Source organism: Silene latifolia, chromosome 7 (assembly GCF_048544455.1).
Source record: "Silene latifolia isolate original U9 population chromosome 7, ASM4854445v1, whole genome shotgun sequence".
Classification (NCBI taxonomy): Eukaryota; Viridiplantae; Streptophyta; class Magnoliopsida; order Caryophyllales; family Caryophyllaceae; genus Silene; species Silene latifolia.
In genome coordinates this window covers 39,556,701-39,565,168 of record NC_133532.1, presented here as the reverse complement: position 1 = coordinate 39,565,168, position 8,468 = coordinate 39,556,701, and the positions used below count along the sequence as shown (strand labels likewise).

Genomic DNA, 8,468 nt, shown 5'->3' with positions numbered 1-8,468 from the left:
GAAAGGGGGAATTTTAGGTGGAGATAGTGATTATGGTGGGTCCTCACCTTGTCTGTTGTTCTGCCCACCTTTTTCTTTTTTTTTTTGTAAAACAAATTTGTTTAGGGGGGTCAATTTTTGCTTTTTGCCAAAACAAAATGTTATCCTTACTTCTAGTAGTAGTGTAGCAGTGTTAAAATTGACCCGATCTGAATAAATTGATCCGACACCTGAGCTTAAGATTTGAACTTGACCTGAATTCAAGTTGACCTGACCCATATAATCCTATTTGAATGTTTATTGTTGAAAACTTTGATTATTATCTATGAATAACTTGATAATAGTTAACCAAAAAATGACTTGAATCCGAAATAACCCGGCGCGTCCCAAAGTTGGCAAATCCAAAATTGACCCTACCCAAACCCGGTCTAGTTGACCCGTTTTCCAGGTCTACTAGTTCTAGGGATTCCTTTCCGATCATTTCTTTACTTTAGGGCTTGCTTGGATTGAGGGTAATAAGAGGGGAATGAATATGTGAGTAATATGTGAGGTGTATTTCTCATGTTTGGTATGCGGGTAATTATTCACCTCCTGGAATTATTACCCTTGTGAAGGGGTAATACATTACCCACCCTCCCCCCTGGGTAATGATTAAGGGAGTAAAAGATCTACTCAGTAAATCATTACTCTTATGCCAAACATATCATCAAGGAACTCATTACCCCACTAATTAATTTCCCCAGTAATTATCGCCCAATAAAACTTACCCCCTTAATAATTCAATGGATTCCAGCTTGCTTGGATTGAGGGCAAAATGGGGGAAATGAATAGAGGAGTGATATGTAAGGTGCATTTCCATGTTTGGTATGAGAGTAAATATTCACCTTCTGAATCTATTACCTCATGAAAAGATAATACACTAATACATTACCCACCCTCCTACCTGGGTAATGATTATGGGAGTAAAACATCTCTTAAGTAATCATTACTCTTATATACCAAACCTATCATCAAGGAACTCATTACCCAAGTAATTAACTTTTCCGGTAATTATCACCCGATTAACATTTACCTCTTGATTATTTACATGGATTCCAGGTAAGCCCTTATTCTTAACTTTGAAATTTTTTAAAGTAAGCCAATGATTTGGCTTGTACACTTACTTACAACTTAAATTGCAAGCTACTCCTTTTGTCTCGATCAATAGTTATCATTTTCTATTTTTAGATGTATCAGTCAATAGTTATCATTTCTATTTATAGTAAATTCTATCGTGCAAATTATCGAGGTACAAGTGGTAGATTTGTCATGCATTATTATTATTATTATTAAAATACTTTTTTCACATTTCCTTTGATTTTGTGGTGTATTTAATTCGATTCGTTTTAATTTTAAGACTAGACCTGACAAAATTGTCCCGACTTAAATTATCCAACCCTACTTCTGGACTCAAGATTCGAACCCGAATTGATCTGCTTAATATAACCGCCCCGAATGTTTAATCCACAAATAACTTGATAATAGTTGATCCGAAAATGACCTGAACTCGAAATGACTCGGCCCGACCTAAAGTCTACAGACCCGAAATAACTCGACCCAAAATTTACCCAATTCAAAAACGACTCAATTAATCTATTTGTTAGGTCTACTTAAAACGGATATACCCGTTTTAACTATTAAGGGAGACTTTATTGAAGAGGAAAATTAGACGTAAAATAAGAGGCAAGTTAAAATAGAGAAAGGGGTGAGAGACCCGTGGGTGGGATCCGGATGGATGGAGTGTCAAATGTCAAGTCTCTCACGAGATGAATAGAAACAAGTGGGGTCCATTACGCTCCACTCCAAACGACAAGCCGACAGAAGTGGGGCCCGCACGTCACAGTGCTCAAAGACGTTGAGTCCCGTTTGACACCTGCTAATACTAATACCGACGACGTATCTTTCAAATTAAACCTTCCTATTTGTTGACTCAAGTATCAACTACTTATCATTTCCTACGCCTCCTAGTGGCAATCGGGTCACTCGGGTCGGGTACGGGTCGGGTTAAAGCAGGTCGGATCATATTGGGTTCGGGTTATGTCGGGTCAGTGACGGGTTCAGGTCGGTTTCATGTCGGGTCGTATTCGGGTCGGGTCATCAACAGGTGGCAAGTCGGGTCGGGTCATTAGCGGGTCAGTGTCGGGTCAGGTTATCAGCATATATTTTATCTTATATATTTCGTTTTAGATGGTAATTTTATGTTTAAATAATAGGTAGGTGTATTAATTGTAGTTTTAAGTGAAAATAATAAAGATAAATAACAATTTGGTGTTATTTAAACCATTAGTAAGCTAGTTTATTATCGGGTCATCTATCGGGTTGAGAAAATATCGGGTCACGGGTCGGGTCGGTTTAGGTCGGGTTCGGGTTGGAGAAAATAAGGCTGTTATCGGTTATTGGGTCGGTTCGGTTCGGGTCAGTTCGGTTTCGGTTCACCCAATTTTCGGGTTGTATCGGGTCGGGTTTCGGGCGGGTCGGATCGGGTTCCTCGGGTCGGGTCAACTTTTGCCAGCTCTAGCCTCCCTACATCACAAATTTTCATTTGTGACGGTCAATATTCGTATCAAGTTTATGACGGGTTTAATAAACTCATATAACAGGATAAAGACAATCAATACTATATATTAAATCCAGAAACCAAGGGACTTCAATGTAATTAAAGAAAGTTATACAAATTAATTATACTATATAGTTTTAAATCAATAGCACCGTGTGATGGACCCAATTAAGGGATCTCAATGCAAATATTATATAGTTTGGGTTAAAATTAAATTATATAGAAGCTTGGTAATTTTCCTAAACATGTGTAAGAGACTAAAACATGGTTAATTTCCTTAAAATAAAATAATTAATTAAGTCGGTTAATTTCAAGGAGACGAAAAGAAAGAAGATGCTTGATAATTTTCCTAAATATTTATAGAAGACTAGAAAATGGTCAATTTCCTTAAGATAAAATAATTAATTAGTATAAACATGCACACTTATGGTATTAATTATTATCATCATAAAATTATGTATTAAATTTAAAATCTATGCAGTTTTATTAAACTTTATAGTTTATTAGATGTATAGAGATGTTAAATATTTTCCTAAATATTTATAGAAGACTAGAAAATGGTCAATTTCCTTAAGATAAAATAATTAATTAGTATAAACATGCACACTTACGGTATTAATTATTATCATCATAAAATTATGTATTAAATTTAAAATCTATGCAGTTTTATTAAACTTTATAGTTTATTAGATGTATAGAGATGTTAATTATTTAATATACAAAAACAAAATATAAGTAGGTTATAAATAATTCAAGTTAGATTACATAAAATATAATATTGCATTGTTCTTTCGATTTGATTAACGGATATATGTAATATATTTATATAAATATATAATCCTCTTAAAATTGCATGCCTAAGTAGTAAAAGTAATTTCGTCAGTAAAGAAAATAAATGTAGTAACATTGGATATAGTTATATGATAGTAATCACTCATTTGAATAGTAAAAGTAACAATATTATCAGTGAGATTAGTAAAAGTGGTAGAAACAACAATGAGAGTAGTGAAATAATCAATGTTAATGCGACAATAATAAAAGTAATAATAATTACAGTGGAAGTAGTGAAATTATTAATATTAATGCGGTAATAGTAACAGTAACAATAATTACGACGAGAGTAGTGAAAGTAACAATGATTACGGGCAAGTAGTGAAATGTTCTTACTATATTGTTTCATTAATAAGAGTAAAATATTAATAGCGGGAGTAGTGAATATGTCTCAAAATTTATTTCATCGTAATTTTAGGATATGTCATAGAAAAATATATTAATGATAAATTTATGGGTTATGCAACTTTAAATAATTTTATTTAATGAAAAAAAAAATTAATAGTAAGTAGAGGTAGCCCGGGCAAAGCCGGGCACCAATACTAGTTTGTTTATAATTCCCTAAACATTCTATTTTTTGTCTTATCTACTCATGTGGGTGACCTATTATCCCTACATAACCCCAACATTTTGAGAGTGTTACCATTTTAAGATTTTTTTTTCAAAATTAATTTAAGAAGTCATTTCTCATCGAAATATTGGAAATTTAGAGATAATAATCACTTGTGCCGAAAGTGATCTGGTAAAACTGACTCGCTCGATGAGGATGACTTGAGATTCGAAAATGACCAAAAAATGACTCTAACTTGACCTGATTGAGCTAAAATAACTTGACCCAAAAGTGACTCAAACTGAAATTACCTGTAATACCCGCTCTGTTAGGAACCCGTTGACTGACCTAATGACCATGTGGGACCCTTAGTAAGAGATGGAAAGGAGAGTTATATTACGTTCTTGACTAGATACTCGACCTAGTAAGGATCACTCGGCCGAGTATCTTTGGTACTCGACCGAGTGCGGTGTACTCGGCCGAGTATGTTCCATACTCGACCGAGTACGCGTCTGACAGCGTGTTATTATATAACGCGGAGGTTACGACTTACTTCATTTCCGTCATACGTTTAATCATTTCTAAACCTAACCCTCTCCCTCTCAATCCTCCTATCTCTCACTATCCAATCATGTTTTAACTATGAACCCTAATCCGGGGAGGAAGATAGCTTATGCATGGAGTCATCGACTCGGGTCGTCGCCGCCGTCGAAATTTGATTATTCTCCAAGGAAATGATGTGGATTCTTACTAGGCACGATGTGGTTGATGTATTTCTGTGGAGTAGCGCGAAGGTAGGGTTTCCTTACTCAGTTTCAGTTATTGTTTGATTGATTGATTGATTGTTGTGTTAGCTTTTATTGTGAGTGTTATACTGTATGAATTTGATTACCACGGCGTGGTTATAGTGTGGCGTTGTAGTAGCGGTTTTGGTATTGATTGTGGAGTCATTGTCAGGAGATGGTCTTCACCCCCATGTTCGCCCCTTCTGGCTCCCGTCACAAGGGGGATGTGCACATTAATGATCTGGGTTCGCTCGTTGTGATGAGCGGGGCTTAGGTGGCAAGGCTGCGGTCTCCCATGGCGGTGCAGGTTACCCGTTATACGATGGGAACCATCGGATACTATGGAGTTGGAGTGGTGGAGCTTGGCAATCGGTGGTCTTGAGTTTGTACTGTTCTATTGTATTGCTTTGTTGTTACTGTCTTTATATCCTGTTACTGACTTATGTGGTGTCTGTTGTGTTTCTTCTTGTTTTCTGTGTCTGCGGTGATCCATTTGATATTGACGGAAAATGGTGTGCAGTGAGACTTTTCAGGTTGCTATGGTTGTTGTCTCGATGTAGCTGCTGGATTGGAGCGGTCGTATGATATAGAGTCGGTCGTTGGACGATAGTATTTTCACCAGTTGTATTTTCTTATGTTATCATAGTTGAGTTGTTTTTTTTCCGCTGTAAGTTGTAAAGAGTTTATTAATTGTTTTTTATGATCTATTTGATATACTTACTCAGGAATCGAGATGGTGATGCCCTTACTTACTAGGGAAGGTCTTCTCAAGGCTGCTTAATAAGTGGAGGTGTTGCATTACCCGACTTAAAGTGTCCCGAATGACCTGAAGTTCCAAACAGACTTGATAAGAAATGACTTCAGATTAGCTAAACTGGAGTTATCCAACCCAAAACCACACAATTGAAAATGACTTGATTCATCAAAGATTACCAATCAAAAATTACAATTTGAGTTTATGAGAAATGATGAAAATCCTAAATAACAATGTCATTGAATCTTTTACCTTACATGTAACCCTATACGATAGACTTTAAAATGACTTTATTCAAACTCAACCCAACCTAGAATAATTTGTTGAAATGACCTTGATCAGATCTTAGATAAGATATTGAAAATGGCTTGTTAAAACTAATCGGGTTGTACACAATTTGATGGGTAACGAATACTTGTCGGTTGGTACATTTAATATATCAACCACCCGCAAGTAGACCTGGCAAACAGATTGGGTCGTATCGGAGTCGTGTTCGTGTCACATGTAAACGGGTCATGAACTCTTTAACCCAAATTCGACCCAATTAAATATTATGTCGAGTTGGTGTAGACCCACTTACACAAATTGGTCATCAAGCCTCAACCATAACCCGCTAATATCGTGTCGCGTCCGTGTCGTATTTTCGTGTCATGTCGATTATATGTGATGAGTCATAATTATATACATATTTATGCCTCCCCTTAGTTACTTTTGATACAGTTATCGTGCCAAATTATATTATTTACATGCCTTTTATGTTAGAATGTCGATACTTCCGCTATTTGGTGTTTAATGCAGGAATGATGCATTTGAGGAGCAAAGAAATTAAATGAGAACTGCGGAGTGGGCATGAAGGAATACACGAACCATGACACGAGAATCTAGAAGAATAAAGGAAGAGAAGTGAAGAAGACAACACGAAGAAAAGAGCTGAGAAAGAAGAATACTCAATCAATTACAAGCGGGCTCGATCGAGGAAGTAGTGTACTCGATCGAGTACACACTAGTTTCCAGAATTTTCCGCAATTTCTTTAAGTCGGTTATGTTTTACTATAAATACCCAATTCGTACCTTATGTTTATTTACGCATTATTTTACCTAGCTACGCTATATAAACCCTAGAAACTCTCAGATAATCTTAGTTTTAGTTTTATTGTTATTATTCGGATCTTCTAAGCTTGTTCTTCATTATTATTACTGTATTGTTTCTAATCTTTCCTCAATTATTAATAATTCAATTTCTTGTTCATCTTCTATGCTTTTAATTATGTTTTCCTTTATTATTATTGTTGTTATTACAGTTATTATGCGTAGCTAAACCTCTAATCTAGGGTGAAAGGGGGTCTAGGTTGTTAGAAAAGGGGTTATTAATGAATTAATTGTTAAATTTCTTTTGATTGTTGTTCAATTATCGTCTTACATCTAGTTAATTAATTACTGATCAGAATTGGTTAATTAGTCTTGCAAACTAGGATTTTCCCCGATCGGGTTAAGACTAGTATAGGCCACGATAATTGAATTAGACCGACTTAATAATAGCAATCGCATGTTAAGTTTAGATCTAAAAAGACATATTAGAATCGACCGATCGTATGACTTTCAACAATATAAATTGCTCAATCAATGAATTAAACCTTATCCTTGGATGACTACCTAGTGAACCCAATCCCTAGACTCTTTATTATTATTATTTGAATTTGTCTTTATTTACATCGCAATTAGTTATTAGAAATCAAACAATCAAACCCCATTAAACTGTTACCTTTTAGACGAACTTATATATAAACAAACTAGACTAATTAACTCGCCTCCCTATGGATTCGACCCTTTCTTACTGCTAGCTACTAATTAGTTGAGAATATGATTTATTTTGATAGGCCAACAACTGAAAATAACCTTATCAAATTTGGCGCCGTTGCCGGGGAGGCAACAATTTTTCTGTTTCTTTTTGTTTATTTTTGTCTTTTGTCTCAGGGAGCATCAGTTCCTTGAGACAGTTTGATATTTTCTTGTTGTTTTCGTGTATGCCCAGGTCTAATAGGTCCGCGATTGTGCCTTTTGATACCGAGCCAAAGAAGACTTTTCGCTATAGACGAAAATTTCAAAGAGAAGTAAGTTAGGTGGAAGACTTGAGTGCACTTGACTACGAGCGGTTTACTTTCACAGAAGATTCGTCCTTTGAAGCGGACACACTTATTTCTGCACCCATTACTCCTACAACGTTGAAGATGTCGACCTTGGCAAGTCATTCCGAACCCACCATTGATTCCATTCCTAAAGGCTTTAAGCTCCCTACCACTGATAAAGGGACCTTTGAGATCAAATCGTCTTATATAAGCCTGGTTGAGCGAAATCTATTTGGAGAAAAAGCTGGAGAGGAGCCTGCCAAGCACATGGAGAAATTTGTTATATATTGTTGTTCTATTCCTTTGACTACAGGGGTGACTCAAGTTCAAGTCAAACAGACTCTTTTTCCTTTCTCTCTGAGAGATAATGCATTAGAATGGCTACGTGACTTGGATATTGAGAATGAATCAATTACTAACTGGACTTCAATAGCTCTTGCATTCTACAAGAGGTATTTTCCACCGCAGAAGACTAATGCCCTTAGAAGCCAGATTACGAGCTTTAAACAAGGTCCTACCGAAGACCTTAATGAGGCATGGGTTCGTTTCAAAAGGCTAGTTCGATTCGTCCCTCATCATGGCTTCCATATTTGGTTCCTTTGCAACCAGTTTTACAACGGGTTGTATGAAGATCACAGAGCTTTGTTTGATTCTGCTGCCAATGGGAGATTCTAGGATAATACTAATGATGGTAATGCTTGGAAGTTGATTGATCAGATAACTACTCACACAGCTGAGTATGGTAACCCGAGAGGTAGTAAGAGAGGAAGTGGTTCAGACAATGTTATTGCGGCACAGCTGGAGGCCTTAACGGCTCAAATAGATGAATTAAAGACATCTCAGTTTT

At 36.2% G+C, this 8,468-nt stretch overlaps 1 non-coding gene across 1 annotated transcript; it reads right to left on the bottom strand.

The window, feature by feature from the left end:
• Positions 1-8,098: 8,098 nt before the first annotated feature.
• Positions 8,099-8,205, bottom strand: LOC141593309 (small nucleolar RNA R71). Its single transcript, XR_012521403.1, has one exon. It is a non-coding gene; the product is annotated as a small nucleolar RNA R71 (small nucleolar RNA).
• Positions 8,206-8,468: the final 263 nt, after the last annotated feature.